Genomic DNA, 18,122 nt, shown 5'->3' with positions numbered 1-18,122 from the left:
CTTTCCTGCAATGAATTCTAAGATTTGTTACAATTTCCTCTTGTTCTCAGGACCTTTCTCCATATAAACCAGAGAATCACCCTTGTGCTTGAAACTAATAGATGACTATTCACTCAGTTTATAACGGAATTCCTGTGCTGAGACATTTTCTCAAGTTTCTGTTGAATCGAGGGGTTTTCCTTTATAACAGCTGCTTCAGTCTGTAATTTATTGTTCATCCCTGTGGTTGTTTTTGTAACATCTGTCTCATTGCTAGCTTGTATCTCCATGAGTCCACAGACTGCGCTTACCTGCCCTTCCCTGCCCCTGTCCGCCCCTTCCCTGCCCCTGTCGCTACACTTAGCATCCCACTGGATTCCAAACAGGCACTCAGTAACATTTGTGAGTAAAGATTACATGAACAATGTATTTATATATTTAACTGTAGAGAAAGAAACCAAAAATCAGGAAATTGTATTTTGGAACATTTTGGTTATAAAGGAATTTATGTAAATATTCCAGAGAGTAGAGTAATTAAGCAATCCAAGAATAACTATACAGCTATGCATGAGAACAATGTAATGTGAACCAGTCCCAAGTCTCTGTAATTTGTTAAGATCATGATACATGCATTGTTTTCACTTCCAAGTGAAATTTTTTGAAATTTTAATTTTTGAAGTTAGAAAATATCCTAGACATATCCCAGTTATTATATGCTTCTTTATAGTGCATACTGGTGTGCTATATAGTACTTAGAGTACAAACTATAAAGTACTTGTCTATACCAGATTGTACTTATAGCTCAGACTGGTGTAAGAGAACATCACTTTCAAAGACTGTATCTGCTCTCTTAATGTGAGGCGACACATGGGACTACTTTTCAAATGTTGCTTCTTCCTTCCTTATAATTTGTCCTAAAATAAATGGACAGTGAAACCTAGATCATGAGTTTGTATTTTAATTACTTGACTTCATGTCTGTGTTCCTCTACTTACTTAGACGATTTAAATCTGATTTGAAAATGAGGCACTTTAGAAGCTTCATGCTTCTCAAGAGAAGACTGACGGAGCCGGGTGAGTCATTACTACTTAGCCCACTCCTTCCTTCCCTCTCTCCAGCTTCACTCCGCGTTCTTCTAAGCTGCTGAGACAGAAGACCCTTCGCTGGGTGCTCTTCGAGGGTAAAGCTTCTCTGCTAACCCTGGGGTATTTCCTAAGTGGGGCTATGGTTACTTCCTAACACTGCCCTTTGGTGCACTGATAGACTATCACTTGTCTGAGTCAGCCTAGTTAAGGCAGTGACAGTGACCCAGATACTAATTATGGAATTAAGCTCCCATTAGAACATATAGTTCCTTCTCTGAGAGCAGTAATTAGCCGTTATTTAGCAATTCTCTTTGAAACGTTAAAGGTAGGAATTTTCATATTGATCATAGATAGATTTGTGTTAGTTCCCTGAGATGATGCTTCTCTGTATTGACTTATTTGGATTTAGGCTATTCAAAGTCATAGCATTTCATATATTTGTTTGGTCTCTGCTTTTGTTCTAATCTAGAATATTCTTCAATTACAGCCTGCCTCTATTTATTATAAAGATATTTAATTGGAGATGATCTCTATTAGTGTCTGTCTTTTTCTTTCATGTTTCTTGGACCACAATACCAGAGGCAAATGTAAGTTTCTTATTCTACCTAAGAAACACAAAGAAAGAAAGGGTTTCTTTTTAAATAATCATATTTGGGGGCACTTTTTCTCCCTAATTTTTCAAGTCCTTGAGACTTCTCTGCATGCAAATTATAATATTTTAAATAAATCCAGACAATTTTAGTAACATCTTTTTACTGCTTATCATGCAAGTAAAATGAGAATCTACACATTGGCATTAATGATCTGACTCTTTTAAAGGTGAACTTTAATTTTGCCTCAAGTTAACAGATAATTATCTCAATTCAATTCTCCACTTCCCTTTAGGTCAGAATCTTGACTTCCCTAGCCTATTTATCTATCAATTCCTATTTTAAGGTAATAGCTTCTGAGCATCTTTCATCTTTGCCAACAAATCCGAAGCTTTTCTATCACTAGATTACGGATTCAAACTTGGGAACAGGCCATTTAAAAGCCAAGCAGCTTCACAGTGACAGCTTGACATCTGTCTTATCTCTAAGGCCACATCACTTTTTATATTTTTAAAAACTCTCAGGATGAGAAGCCTATAAAATCAAATACCCTGAAAGTGCCGCATCAGTGATTTCCCCAAGTCCAAAAATTTAAATGCCCACCAAGTCAAAGGTGGTTATTTCAGCCACTTCAAATTTATTCTATTGATTTATTCTAACATGATACTTAAAGCCATAGCATCTTAAAAAAAATTAGTTTGGGTCCCTGTTTTTTTCCTAATTAAGAAGGTAGAAGGAAATGGCAACCCACTCCAGTGTTCTTGCCTGGAGAGTCCCAGGGACGGCAGAGCCTGGTGGGCTGCCGTCTATGGGGTCGCACAGAGTCGGACACGACTGAAGTGACTCAGCAGCAGCAGAGGCAGACACAGGCTGTGATTGAGAAGACGTATCATTTGAATAACACCCATTAATGCCCATTATTTTTTGTAAGATTCTTATGTCTAGTTTTAGGAAGAGAGCAATGTCAGTGAATAATGGACTTCAAAAATTATTTTTTTTAGTTGTCTGTCACATTAACAATTTGAAAGCTTTAAAATTCAAATTTTTTGGAGTGTATAGGCTCTTACACATGAAACGACCTCCTTGTCAAAACTTGATTCCATGATAAGACATCTGCTCCTCCTGAATGCCAGAAATAAAAAAACTGTTTTCAAGTAATGAGGGACTACTATGTGCAGACACTGGGCTGAATAGTTCACATATATTTTCTTTGAAGCTCCTAAACATTTTGTCAAAGTGGTGAAAAAACTAAGATTTCACCTTGTTCCTCTCCCATGATTCTTATTCCACTTAAATATAGTTGAATAGAGTACATATTACTCTACTGGATTAATTTTGAAAGGATAATTAGTGTTGATATACTCTACTTTCCTCTCTCTAGTGTCTTTTTTGTCAATAAATATTTTTAATCACTTTTATGCAAAGAGCACTAAATTAGGTAACATGGAAACTATGATCTATGAAACCTCACAGACTGATTCTAAATTAAATGGATTAAGTGAGAACAATATTATTTCATCTCTTCTACAACTCAGAGAGACAGGTGTTGAGACAATGCAGTGAATTTTCCTTTATCACTCCTTGTTAAACACTTGAATCTGAGGCCTGGTTCCACAGGGCTGGTATTGACCACAGGAAGGTAGGAGAGTTCACTGGCTGCAAATTCATTTGGGGAAAAGGGTTCTCTGAAATTAGATCTATATCTCACCTAACACACAAAAGTAAATTTGAAATGTATTGAAGATCCAGATTTAAGTATGATTATAAACACTACCCAAGAAAGAAATGTAAGAGAACACCATAATCCTAGTGTGGAAGACGCTTTGTCAAAGCACAACATAAAATATAGAAGGCATAAAGGAGAAAAAAATTATGAGTGTATCATGTTTAGAACTGTATTATACTTAAATAATTTTGAAAGGCAAAATACTGCATTTGAATAAATCAAAGTCTAATATCACTGACATGTAAGTAATTCTCATTAATTATTGAGAGAGAGACCCACATTTTTAACTGGGCTGAAAAAATGAATAAACAATTCATAGACACTAAATATAAAGAAAGATTCTCAACTTCATTAGTGATCAGTGAAATGCAAAGTAAAATAATAGTATTTCATTTTTAGCCTATAATATTGGGAAAAAATAAACTGGTAATTTCCAGTACCACAAAATGTGGATGAAGAGCAAAGCTATATACACTTGGTAGGGGTGTACACTGATGTAAACTGAAAGGTAACCTGGAAGCATATAAAATGCATTTTACTTCTCTATATTTGGAATAAGCACTATAGAAAAAATGGTTCTTAAATATTGCCTTTTGTTTGGCACCAAGTTTTTTTTTCAAGGTTTGCTCTGTGCCCAGAAGGATGAATAGAATTCCCAGCCCTTGGGCAGAATCCCAATCCCTGAGTGTATGTGCCTAGTGGAATAGAGCATAGTGGAAGAGAAAAAAACTTTCAAATTTAATCACGCTGCTTACTTCTATGCTGCTGCTGCTGCTGCTAAGTTGCTTCAGTCGTGTCCGACTCTGTGTGACCCCACAGAGGCAGCCCACCAGGCTCCCCCATCCCTGGGGTTCTCCAGGCAAGAACACTGGAGTGGGTTGCCATTTCCTTCTCCAATGCATGAAAGGGAAAAGTGAAAGGGAAGTCGCCCAGTCGTGTCCGACTCTTAGCGACCCCATGGACCATAGCCCACCAGGCTCCTCCGTCCATGGGATTTTCCAGGCGAGAGTACTGGAGTGGGGTGCCGTTGCCTTCTTCCTACTTCGATGCATGACACCCCTAAGTATTCTGCATCCATCACTCGCCCACCATTCCCAGGCATGGCTTAGGCCTGCAACTCTTCTGAAATTACACTCAACATTTTTCCAGCAGCTAGGTCCTTGGAGGTCAAGGGAGGGCAGAACACCTAAGCTGGAATCCTTGCCATCATGCAGTCCTCTGGCTAAGAACAACACAGGAATGTAGCATCACCACTCCATGGCATGCGGTGTCTCCTGCGTGGGCAGGCGGATTCTTTACACTGCACCGCCTGGGAAGCCCTACCCCATGGCCTAAAGACTATATAAAACATACTGTTAGTTTATCTTATACTCCCTGATTAGATGAAGTGTCTGGCAAACATATTTCTAAAAGTTCTGCTTAAATAATGTTAATCTTCACAAACCTTAAAGAGATCCATTCCCTTCACAGATAGTCCAAACTCCTTAGAATGGCCTGCAAGGCTAAGTGTAATTTGAATTTAATCTAGGTTTCTCTCCCTCACCGTTCCCTTCATGTTCCCAAGGCCCTAAACAAAATAAATAGTTTCATTTCACACTTCTATGATTTTCCTGTCTTTATTCTTCCTGACATCATATCTCTCCCAGATTCCTGCTGCTGCTAAGTCGCTTCAGTCATGTCCTACTCTGTGTGACCCCATAGACGGCAGCCCACCAGGCTCTCCATCCCTGGAATTCTCCAGGCAAGAATACTGGAGTGGGTTGCCACTTCCTTCTCCAACGCATGCATGCATGCTGAGTCACTTCAGTTGTGCCCGACTTTGTGTGACCGCACAGGACTCTCAGGCAAGAATACTGGAGTGGGTTGCCATTTTCTTCTCCACTCAGATTCCTAGCTTATCTCTTTAATCCTTTTTACTCATTCCAGCCTTCCAACCACCCCCAGCATCAGCACACACTGCACAAACATACCCATACTATGACTAGACCTGTGCTAGGTGGTAGCAATCTTAAGTAAAATTTAAAATTAAATTTAAAAATCCATTCCCTCAGTTGATCAAGCCAATATTTCAAGTGTTTTAATATTTATTTAGAGCTAGTGAGTACTATGGGCTTCCCTAGTAGCTCAGATGGTAAAGAACCTGCCTGTAATGCAGGAGACCTGGGTTCAATCTCTGGGTCAGGAAGATCCCCTGGAGAAGGGAATGGCAACCCACTCCAGCATTCTTGCCTGGAGAATCTCATAGACAGAGGAGCCTAGCGGGCTATAGTCACAAAGAGTCAGACACCAGTGAGGGACTAATACTTTCTGTGAGTACTATATTATAATAGAAGAGATTATAGAAGTTACTAAATGATAGAAAGCTCAATTAGATAGTGCTGGTCTAAGCTAATCTTTCTAGAAGGCATTTATGCTCATGCCATTCCCTTCCAAGTTTTTCGGAATAAAATCCATACTACTCAACACATGATTCTAGTCTACTTTCCCCTGATCCACAATGAACCATCCAAGTTGTATCTCCCACCATTCATAATCTCTCCATTTTATGGCCACCCAACCTGATATACCTTCTGCACTTCCAAGGGATACTGTTCATTCTTTGTTCTCATTTGCCTATGTTGTCTTCAATTTCTGAAACACTCTCCACATCTCCAATCATATGATTCACGTATATCTCCAGACCCTTTCATTGTTGCCTATTGATGTTAAAAGCTAAATTAAAAGTTTTTAGCTTGTCCTGTAGGAGTTCTTATGGCATTTCCCTGACTACCCTCCAGCTTCATCTTAAAGAGTATTTCTGTACACTCCTGCTGGGGTTCTTACAGCTCCTGCTACCCTCACTAGGTGGCGCAGTGGTAAAGAATCCACCTGCCAATGCAGGAGACAGAAACACGAGAGACAGGGTTCGATGCCTGGAGCAGGTAGATCCCCTGGAGCAGGAAATGGCAACTGGCTCCAGTATTCTTGCCTGGAAAATCCCATGGACAGAGGAGCCTGCTGGGCTGCAGTCCATGGGGTCACAAAGGGTCAGACACAACTGAGCGACTGAGCGCACACACACACACACCTCTTACCCCAGAGTCTTCTCACATGCTGGCTCCCTTAGCTCAGAGTCTAATATCTCCATCTCTACTTAACTCCATTCTTTCTTCAGATGTAAATTAATGTATCCCATCATCCGAGAAGCCTTTAGTAGGTCAGATGTTCTCAGTAAGATCTCACAGCACCATATGACTCTCATAGTGCTGATCTTGCTAGGAAGTATGTGATTGGTGTGAATATTGAACTACACTCTAGATTATAATTAATCCATGCACTCCATGAAGTAACTGTAGCTATCTCACTATTTTACTCTTTAGTATCTAGTACAGTGCTGGTACACACAGAAGGAATCCAACGATTATTTGTCAAATGAATAAATGTTTTAGCTCATATGGCCATGAAAAGTATCATGGGTGAACTATACACCCAAAGCATTAAGACCAGGGCAGAAATCAAGGTGGGCTTTTAAAATACTAAATTTTACCTTAGAAATGATTGCTTCTGGAGATATTTCTTTCTGGATACCCTGGTGAACTTAATCTCCAGCAATGTAGATATAAGGTCACAGAGAGCTGTTAGCAGCCCTGACTGCTTGCCAAGAAGAAATGAAGGAAAATCAGCCACATCAGAGTAGTTGCATAAAGCTTATTAGAGAATCAATTGGTGACTTGAGTTTTTCAACCAGATGCAATTAGGGAGAGAAAAGGACAAAGGGGCTTGGCTGCTGAAACAGCTGTCACTGTCTTCCACATGAAGTCTAATAGGTGTGTTTTCCTTTTGAAACTTGACCATTATTATTTAATCTGTTGCTTGTTCAAGCTCACATGGTGATGAAAAAGAACAACATAGCAATTGGAGAAAATACAATGAAAAATAAAAAGTGTAACTTGTAACTATTTTCCTGGCTAAATCAATCTTTTCAGGACTTCCTCTGACTTCTCCACTGAGGAATGGGTGCACAGGGTTGTCGTGAAGAATAGGAGACGCTTCAAGTCTAAGGCAAGGAGGAGTCTAGAATCCCCGCAAGAGGGACGTTTGGGGGCTCAGCTACTGGGGGGTGAGGAAAGCACACAGGGGCAGGGGGCACCTGCAAAGCATGGATTTGCTTCAGCCCAAGCAGGAGAGCTTCCAGGAGGTTCTGGAACGTCGTGCCCAAGCAGAGTTAGGGCCACTTGAGGCCAGAGTGGCAGTTGCTTGTCTTCCACAGGCTGAGGTGGGGTGGTCTGAATCTCCAAGTTCAGATGGCCCTACGTTGCTCAAGGACATTCTCCAGACAAGGGGACAGGGATACACTGTTAGCATCTAAACTTTGTAGCACCTGGAGAATGGGGTGCACCAGTTCAGAGAAGGTGAGGTGAAAGAAGGGACATAAAAAGTGTCCACTGCAAGGACTGTGGTGTTAGGCTGGGTTCAACGGTTCTAGTCCAGTCACTCACTGGTTATGTAATTTTAGGCAAGTAAAGAGACTATACCTCACAGGGTTATCATGAACATAAAAATAATTAACATATATAGTGTGCTTGGTAAGTTCCTGGTACACAATAAAAGGTCCATTAATTTCAGTTATGAGTACAAAGTAGTTTAATCTATGGAAAATAATTAACAAAATTCTGGCATGTATAAGCATAGAAGAAATGCAGTCCATGGAATTCTCCAGGCCAGAATACTGGAATGGGTAGTCTTTCCCTCCTGCAGGAGATCTTCCCAATCCAGGGATCAAACCCAGGTCTCCCACACTGCAGGCAGATTCTTTACTAGCTGAGCCACAAGTGAAGCCCAAGAATACTGGAGTGGGCAGCCTATCCCTTCTCCAGCAGATCATCCCGACCCAGGAATCGAACCAGGGTATCCTTCATTGCAGGTGGATTCTTTACCAACTGAGCTATCAGAGAAGCCCAGTTTAATCTCTGGAAATAATTAACACCATTCTGGCACATATAAGCAGAAAAGAAATGCTACTAAACATTCAGAAGACAATAAAAATTAGAAAAGGGCCTCGCATTTATTTATGTCAATCAATTCTATCCTCTCACAGGTTAAGCAATTGAGATCCACTGAAAAAGACAGAGTTGCAGACCCAAGACTCCTGCCTCCCAAACCAATACTCTTTTTGGAGTAAACAGCCTGCCCATTTTGAGCCGGTGGTGAGGATCATGGAGATAACGCAAAACAGAAAGTGGGATAAAGCAAAACAGGAAGTGGAACAATTACTGAATAGGGTTAATATAGAAAGCTGGTATGGATGACTAGGAGCCCCAACCACAACAAGAAAAATTCCTTTCATTTGCTTTTAAACCTTGTATAATAGACCTGTTACTTTTAAGAGAATGGAAACTCATTTGTCTAGAATTCCAGACTAATACAACAACCATTCTAGAATTTTTCCTTCTAGAGAATAGCTCTAGCTGAAAGGAAGCTCAGTATTTGCAAAGCCTCCAGGTAGTGCAATAGGCAATAGACAGGCTCCAGGCTGGAATTTCACAATCGGCCAGTCTCCTCTCTGCATTTCCTGAGGCAGGAGATAGGTGGGCTCTGCCAAGGAATTTATAATCAGCCTCCAGTTTGTTCTCCAAAAGGGAAGTAGTAACAGAAACAGGGTAAATAGCCAGTCTTTGTCTCTTGTAAACACCTCAAGGAAATAATCTTGGCAAGGACAAAGAGAGGCAAAAACCCTGTCTGAGTAAAGGATGAGGGAAACACAACACAAGAACAAAAAGTCTCTTTGGAGTCAAAACTCAGGGGATAATTCCAGGTCAAAGTGAGTCTTGCTCCTCCCAGAAGCATTCACTTTGAGATCCATCAGTGTGCATACTGAACTTCACCTGAGCTATTTCAAATTCTAAAAGATGATGCTGTGAAAATGCTGCACTCAATGTGCCAGCAAATTTAGAAAACTCAGCAGTGGCCACAGAACTGGAAAAAGTCAGTTTTCATTCCAATCCCAAAAAAGGGCAATGACAAAGAACTTTCAAACTATCACACAAATGAACTCATTTCACATGCTAGCAAAGTAATGCTCAAAATTCTCCAAGCTAGGCTTCAACAGTATGTGAACTGAGAACTTCCATATGTTCAAGCTGGATTTAGAAAAGGCAGAGGAACCAGAGATCAAATTACCAACATCTATTGAATCAAAGAAAAAGCAAGAGAATTCCCCCAAAAACCTTCTGCTTCATTGACTATGGTAAAGCCTTTGACTATATGGATCACAACAAACTGTGGAAAATTCTTAAAGAGATGGGAATACCAGACCACCTTACTTGCCTTCTGCAAAACTTATATGCAGGTCAAGAAGCACTAGTTAGAACAGGACATGGAACAATGGACTGCCTCAAAATTGGGAAAGGAGTATGTCAAGTATGTCATGCTGCTTATTTAGCTTACATGCAGAGTACATCATGTGAAATTCCAGGCTGTATAAAGCTAGAATCAAGATTGCCAGGAGACATATAAATAACCTCAGACATGCAGATACCACCACCCTTAATGCAGAAAGTGAAGAGGAACTAAAGAGCTTCTTGATAACGGTGAAAGAGGAGAGTGAAAAAGCTGACTTAAAAAACTTAGCATTCAAAAAAGGAAGATCATGGCATCTGGTCCCATCACTTCATGGCAAATAGACGGGGAAACAATGGAAGCAGTGATAGACTTTATTTTCTTGGGCTCCAAAATCACTGCAAATGGTGACTCCAGCCGTGAAATTAAAAGGCACTTGCTCCTTGGAAGAAAAGCTATGACAAACTAGACAGCATATTAAAAAGCAGAGACATCACTTTGCTGACAAAGGTCCATCTAGTCAAAGCTGTGGTTTTTTTCAGTAGTCATGTATGGATGTGAGAGTGGACAATAAAGAAGACTGAGCACTGAAGAATTGATGCTTTTGAACTGGGACAAAGCAAGATGATTGGCCTGAGGGAAGACAAAGACCCAGAAAACTGACCCTTTATAAAGTATTTAAACTTTCCAAAGCTAGGATTCTCTCTCTGAGCTTGCCTGCTATGGGCCTTTCCGCATCTAATTTTCTTTTCAATAAACTTTTTACTTTCCTCTTTACCCTCTGCCTCCTCACCTGAATTTGTTCTCGACTAGGCAGGCGAAGGCTAGGGACCCTTAGCCCCATTGCTGGTCCCTGAGGTCCGGTGATTAGGACTCCCAGGCTGGGAAGCCGAGACTGCTCCAGCTACCGCTCTCTGCTGCTTGCTGCAAACTGCTGCTTACTGTGGCACCCATCCGAAATCAGCAGTGGTTTTCTCTAGATTCACACGGGATCCAGGTAATTGCTAGGATCTCAGTTCTTTGTTCTCTTTTAATAGAACACTTTTTATTGCTGTACAGTAAGTCCCCTGCCTATGAACAAGTTCTGTCCTGAAAGCGTGTTCATAAGTCCAGTTTGTTCCTAAGTCTGAAAAAGTTAGCCTGGATATCCAACTAACACAGTCAACTGTATAGTACTGTGCTGTAATAGGTTTATAACACTTCTCAGAAATAATACATTAAATAAACAAAAATAGAACGTTTTTAATCTTGCAGTACAGTGCCTTAAAATGTACAGGACGACAGCTGGTGCACAGGGGACAGACAGAGGGCAAGCTGCAGTTTCATGCCTGGCGTTGATGGCACAGGTCCTGGCTCTTTGCTGGAACCAGGTGGACGTTCGCATCTTCAGAAGTTCACAACTTGAAGGTTTGTATGTAGGGGATTTACTGTAACAGCTCCTCTTCCTAACCCTCTGAAAAAGCCACTGCTGATTCTTAGCTTAGTGTGGCTTTTGTAATTTTGAGCCCATCATCAAACTCCTACAATGCAGCAAGTGAATTCACCTTGGGATTTATGTAAATATAAATCTGGCTCAGAATTCTAAAGCTGAAGACACAAATGAATGCACTTGCTACTTTGATCCATCTAAAGGAAATGCAGTGTCCCAACATAATTAAATCTAACTCCTACAAACATCTGACTAGATACTAAAACATGTTTCTCATAAGGGCAGAGTTGTTCACTGTAGCAGAAAATATACAGGATCCAGTCCCGGAATTTAAGTACTAGAGATGCCATTACCAGGTGCAGGGATTTGGGTAAACTGTTCAAATTCTCCCAGTAAAATAGGGATAATCTCACCTATCACCAAGGTTCCAATGAAAAACCATATTTTTAATGATAGGAAAGGTTTTTTGTAAACTTTCAGAGACAATGTATAGATGAGGTAGAAATGAGCTTCCTAAGGACAGTTGTCTTACCAAACAGCTTCTGTGACGTTGGTAGATAAGCTTCCTGTTCAGTGGTTTTCTCTTTTTTGTAGCTTTTGTTAGAAGGCTACCTGTAACTGTGAGGAATGATAGTAAAGCAGGCAACCTTGTTCTTGCTTATGTGACCTTTAACATATTCACCAAAACTACTGATGCCATCATTTTAATAGAGTTCGCAAAATTTGTGTCACAAAGATTGCATATTCTTTTCCGTCCAGCTTGGACTCTGAAGTACAGATAAATTATATAGTAACATGGCTTGAGAGACAAAGGTAACAAAATGCCCATTTATGTGTGGTTACTTCCTATGTAGATTATTATTGTGATACCACCAGATCTCACAATGTATCTTTTTGAGAAGTCTCATTTCAGGGAAAATTTTTCAACATGAATTTCTATTCCAATTCTCCTGGCTTTATGTAACTGACTGGAATATTTTTAATAGCTCAGAAGAGAAATACCAATAATGAACACATACCATACAGGAGTTGTATCTGTCTGTCAACTCTGATGAGAAAATTAGACTGGTTTAATGGAGGTATCAGTGGAAATCTGAGAAATCCTGAGAAAGATGCAGTCATTTACTTCCAGTCAACCTTAGGTACATGCTAGCTGAGGAAGGACTTTATGTTCCTTGCAACCAGTCAGTCCTAAAGGAAATCAACCCTGAATATTCACTGGAAGAACTGATGCTGAAGCTGAAGCTCCAGTAATTTGACTACCTGATGCCAAGAGCCAACTCAATAAAGTCTCTGATGCTGGGAAAGACTGAGGGCAGGAGGAGAAGGGGACGACAGAGGATGAGAGGGCTGGATGGCATCACTGAGTCAATTGACTTGAGTTTGAGCAAGCTCTAGTAAAGGACAGGGAAACCTGGTGTGCTGCAATCCATGGGATGGCAAAGAGTCAGATACTACTTAGCAACTGAACAGCAACAACTTGACTTGTCATATTTATAATCTCAGAGCCACAGAAAGGGAGCCAGTATGTTATATTTTGTCACTCTGGCATAGAAATGATGAGATGATACTTCTCAGGAAACGAGTAGAAATCCTATTTGTGATCTTTGGAAGGAGTATTTTCCAGCAGGAAAAGGCATGGTTCAGAATTGAGTTCCTGGGAATGAAGTCTTTAGCCGTCATCAGTCAGTTTCTGTCTTCTATCACTTTTTCCTGACCTGTTACATAGGAATTTCCACCATTTCAGAAGTTCTGGAAAGAAAAGATTCCCCTGTGACTTCTTCCCAATTTTTTCATTCTATGTACTCTGGTTGATGAAATCGGGACAGTTACACAATTTCCTGACTTGTGTTTCCTTCTAACAATCACTTTTGTCTGCTCTCCATTTGCTTAGATATCCTGAGTTAAGCAATAGACTGATCTTTAGAGGTTGATCTAGAGCTTTATCTCCATCCCTACTATAGGGATGCAGTTGGAGCCAGTGTGCAGTTAAGCAAGTATGCTGGTCTTACACATGCACCTTTCCTGTGAGTTGGTTAATACCAAAGATTAGACTTGGATGAAATATAGTAAGAATCCCAACTGTGATTACAAATTCATCCTCTAAACCAATACTACCAGCAATGAAGATGATATTTGAACTCTGCTGAATTTATGAATGCATCTCACAAATAGTTTCTAAGTCAAGAAATAAAGGGAAATATTGACAATTATGTGGCTTAGCTGCTCATTGTAGATACAAAGGCCAGGTTAGACCCCAGTTCGATTCCTGGGTCCGAAAGATCCACTGGAGAAGGTATAGGCCACCCACTTCAGTATTCATGGGCTTCCCTTGGGCTCAGCTAGTAAAAAATTCATCTGCAATGTGGGACAGCTGGGTTCGATCCCTGGGTTGGGAAGATCCCCTGGAGGAGGGCATGGCACCTAACTCCAGTATTCTTACCAGGGAAATCCCATAGACAGAGGAGACTAGTAGGCTACAGTCCATGGGGTCGCAAAGAGTTGGACACGACTGAGCAACTTTCACTTTCACTTTTCACTTTTATATGTCAGAACCCAGAAAGCTCTTCTGGAGAAATAAGCAAGCAAAAATTCTTTATTTTTTCAATTTTTTCCCTCTTTCAATGGGCCTAGCATAACTTTGCCTTTGAAGCCATCCATACCTGATGAGTCTAACCCAGGCATTGACATTTGCTTTAAAAAATGACTCCACAGAGGCTGAGAAACCTAATGTTACCAGAATACCAAGCTTTCTAAAATGACTTTTAAAGCAGTTGGAAAAAGAACATCTGAATTCAGGCAACTGCAGGCAGTGATTGCAAAAGGTCAGATCACAAAATGTTCCCCAAGATGTCAAATCACTCCTGGGGATACTCTGCACAATTGTAGGCTTAAGAACTTGACTTCACTTGCTCTTTGCTCTGTGCCCAAGCACTGCATTTTAAAGGTTCTGTTTTCTTTTTTTTGTTTCTTCCTATTGGAATTCTCTCAACCAGGAAGTTTTACATTTTGTGATATTCAAGGTAGCTTTTAAATGTCTGTCAAAAGTCATTCAGTTCAGTTGCTCAGTTCTGTCTGACTCTTTGCGACCCCATGAACCGCAGCACGCCAGGCCTCCTTGTCCATCACCAACTTCCAGAGTCCACCCAAACCCATGTCCATCGAGTTGGTGATGCCATCCAACCATCTCATCCTCGGTCGTCCCCTTCTCCTCCTGCCTTCAATCTCTCCCAGCATCAGGGTCTTTTCAAATGAGTCAGTTCTTCACATCAGGTGGCCAAAGTATTAGAGTTTCAGTTTCAACTCAGTCCTTCCAGTGAATATTCAGGACTGATTTCCTTTAGGATGGAATGGTTGGATCTCCTTGCAGTCCAAGGGACTCTCAAGAGTCTTCTCCAATACCACAGTTGAAAGGCATCAATTCTTCTGTGCTCAGCTTTCTTTAAAGTCATTACTAAAATAAAAACTGTCTAATACATCATAAATTATATCCATTACATGGAGTTGATTATAAAAGAACTGAATATCTCTGAATCATGACTTTATCTTTTGGGTGGAAAAGCACTGGATTCAAAATGAGCTGACCTGGATACTAATTTCTCTTTGGCTACAATCTAGTTGTGTGATCTTGGATAACTCACTTTCTCCTCTTTTGTCTTTACAAAATATGACTAATTCAACTAGATAATAGATCTTATGGAAATTCTATACCAAACATTAAATATTATTTTAATATTTAAAATGTATTATTAGTGATGTTATTTAAATCTGTGTATTTGAAATGTATGTCCAGATTTCACCAATCAGAATTTTAAAATTTATTTAAAAAGTGAAAGAATGAAGACATTTCATGAAAAAAGAAAAGAAAGAAAAAATACTAGCTATTTCTTAGTTGGACATTCATTTGCTCCATAACCTTGAGCATGTTATTTAAGGTCTCTGGTCTGTTTTCCCACATGGAAACATAGTGATGATAGTCACTCTTAAATCACAGAGTCGTGATGAGGATTAAGTATAATGATTCCTATAGAGTTTGTGATAGAGACTGAGATACAGTAAGTGCTTGATACATGTTCCTGAAAGTTATTACCATTTTTTTTCTTTTAAAAATGTCTTTACATAACTCAGAGAATCTTATGACTTTGAGAATTTAACTGTCTATAGAGCTTTTCATTTTGATTTATATTTACCATAAGTATTTCTGTTTTTTTCCATCTGTCATAAAATCGAAAGAAACTTCACTTCTTTCCCCTGATGAACCTCTGTTACAGACAAAAGCTTAAGGCCACAGGGCAGCCAGGTTAGAGAAGCTCCCCCCGCCCAGAGGGCAGCAGGCCTTGAGCTCTGGGCATGAGTTTCTGCAGAATCCTTCAAGGCAAGGGTCCACCTCTGCCCTGCCTCTCCTCCACAGGCAGCATGATGGCCTCTGCCTGTCCACCAGAACACCCCTGTTGCGGACTGTGATTGTGTAACTGAGGAAATTAATATGAAAGCTTGAAAAAGGTGGGCAACTACACCCACTTCTGATTGTATTTGGGATTCAGGCCTCCGGGCTGTCTTGGTTTCAGTTTACATGCCAGAGAATGAATTCCAGCATTGATGTATTGTCCACGTGGAATGCTGTGTCTTTTTCATTCTATACAGGGCAGTCTAGATTAGGGGGCTAAGGCCCAGCATTCTCTGCCCACAGGGAAAAGGAGGATTTTGTTTCTGAGCAAAATAGGCCTCTGGGAGCAACTGCTCTGAAAGATGGATCATGTGAATTATGGTATGTGGTATCTGCTTTCTATCTGATTTCTGCTATGGCAGGAGTGATGTAGGAGATTATCAAAAGCCATCCAAATCCACGTGGGTTTTTTTGAGTTGGCACGTGCTTTATTTTTGCAGATGGTATCCTGTGTCTAATCAACATCAAGTACAATGGTGTAATGTTCTGCTCACCGAAACTGAACCCGGCCTCCTTACATGGAGAGTTTTCAGTGCTTTCACTGCTGAGTTAGAATTGGGATTTGATCCTACAGTGTCAGAGCTGAAAGAGTGTAAAGATCAGACCAGTCTCTTCATTTCACCAAAGAGAAAGTGGGGCTCTGAGGAGCGCAAGCTTCTTCCTCAAGGTCAAGGTCGACACCTGCAACAGGAGCTAGCTCCCTCAATTTGCAGCCCCCCCCCAGAACTGTTTCCTGTGTCATTTAAATAACTAAACTGTGGGCTGTAAAACTGACCTATAGCTCCCTGCATTAAAGATTTAGTTAGATTTTCCTCTCTTCTTTCCTATGTTTGAGTTTCTGAATAAAATTTACAGTCAACCAATCCTTGCTGTAATTGCTTTTATGATTTGCAAAGAAGCACAAGAATGATGAGCCTTAATTTTAGAATGTTACATTCTTTGCTAAGCACTATTGTTCTTTCCCCATTGAGGTAACAACTCCTAGGCAGCTGACCAGGAGAGATTTCCCGAGGAGGAGCTGGTGTTGGCGATGATGAAACTAGCCCACGTGGAGACCCAGGTGGCTCAGTAGTAAGGAATCGCCTGCAGGAGATGCACGAGATGCAGCTTTGATTCAGGAAGGTCCGGAAGATCCCCTGGAGAAGGAAATGGCGACCCACTCCAGTATGCCTGCCTGGGAAATCCCATGGACAGAGGAGCCTGGAGGGCTGCAGTCCATGGGGCCACAAAGTCACGACTGAGCAAGTGAGCGACTAGAATATGGCATTAAATAGTGAGAAGATGGAAATCCCTTTCTTCCCACCTACAGCCTTTGTGAAGGGAGGAAATTTTTTACTCATTCTTTTCAAGCAGTTTCTATAGGATGTGTACTTTGTAGTTTATTAACATTAATGTATAACTCATTTGCCTCCAGGAAATTCTGTAATACAGAATGGGTTTTTTTTTGTGGCCTGGAAGTAGTAATGGGAAACATCTGTAAACTGGTTTGCAGCTATAGGATATTATCGAATTAGAAATAGTTGCCTTAAGGTAAATATTAGTATCTTTAACCTTGTTAAAGTTAGGTAAGATATTCTTGGTGATGTTTTAGTACTTATATTTTACAAAAAAGATGATCCCTCTTTTTTTTTTCTTTGCTATGTGTCAGCTCTAGTGGACAATTTATTATCTACCCCAGTGTCAAAGTCACCAAGCTTATGTGTAGCTAACCTTCTGCAGAAAGATCAAAAAATTGTGGTAACATAAACATTGTCCACATTTCCTCATTGTTGTCCTATATAGTCTGGTCATTGATCTTACTAAGATAAGACACTGATAAATAGATAATAGAATATAAATAGACTTCCTTCATCCCTAGTTCTAAAATCATTCCTTTAAACTAGTATTGCTTTAAAGTAAGTAAAATATGTATTAAGAGAAAAAAAGATAGCATATAGTTTAGATTATTTAAAATTGGAAGGGATTGTAAGCACCATCTCATTTAGCCATAGCTGGAACTCAGAGACTAAACATTATACATCCAGGTGCACAAAATGTCAGATCTAAAAGATAAAATTTCAGTAGCTTGAGTCTCAGAAATTTTCTCATACTGACTTTCCAGTGAAGGCATTGCACTGATTTGGGGGTATATGACATTGAAACAATAGCACAATAACTAAACCATAGAAATATGCAACTTTAGACCTCAACTTGTTCAATTATTTCATCTCATAAATGAGGAAAGTAAGAAAGACCCATCACTCCCCCAACCCCTCCTAGAGAACTGGAAGGTCACAGTCCCTCTTCTGTCATAGGTTACCTCCTGTGATAGTGGGGAAGAAGGCAAAGAGACAAGGGAGAGCAGGTTCGCTCTGGGGAAAATTGATTATCTGCCTGCTGAGAGCTGGGCTTGGAGCAAAAGTATTTTACAAGTGCTGATGCTTCCTTCCTCTATGTCATGAGAAGAGAAGCCAGGGCAGTTTTAAGCATTCTTCCTTGAAGAACTGTGGCGTCCTGTTATGTAAAACAAATCCATACAAGGGAAGGGATGCCAACAAACAGTCTCACT

General features: G+C 40.3%; 1 protein-coding gene across 3 annotated transcripts in view; it reads right to left on the bottom strand.

The window, feature by feature from the left end:
• GABRG2 (gamma-aminobutyric acid type A receptor subunit gamma2) overlaps positions 1-18,122 on the bottom strand; it is a 119,291-nt gene that overhangs the window by 12,945 nt on the left and 88,224 nt on the right. The window lies entirely within an intron of this gene.

This window comes from Odocoileus virginianus, chromosome 3 (assembly GCF_023699985.2).
Source record: "Odocoileus virginianus isolate 20LAN1187 ecotype Illinois chromosome 3, Ovbor_1.2, whole genome shotgun sequence".
Taxonomy (NCBI): domain Eukaryota; kingdom Metazoa; phylum Chordata; class Mammalia; order Artiodactyla; family Cervidae; genus Odocoileus; species Odocoileus virginianus.
The sequence above is the reverse complement of the archived record's forward strand: the minus strand, read 5'-3'. Positions and strand labels throughout refer to the sequence as shown.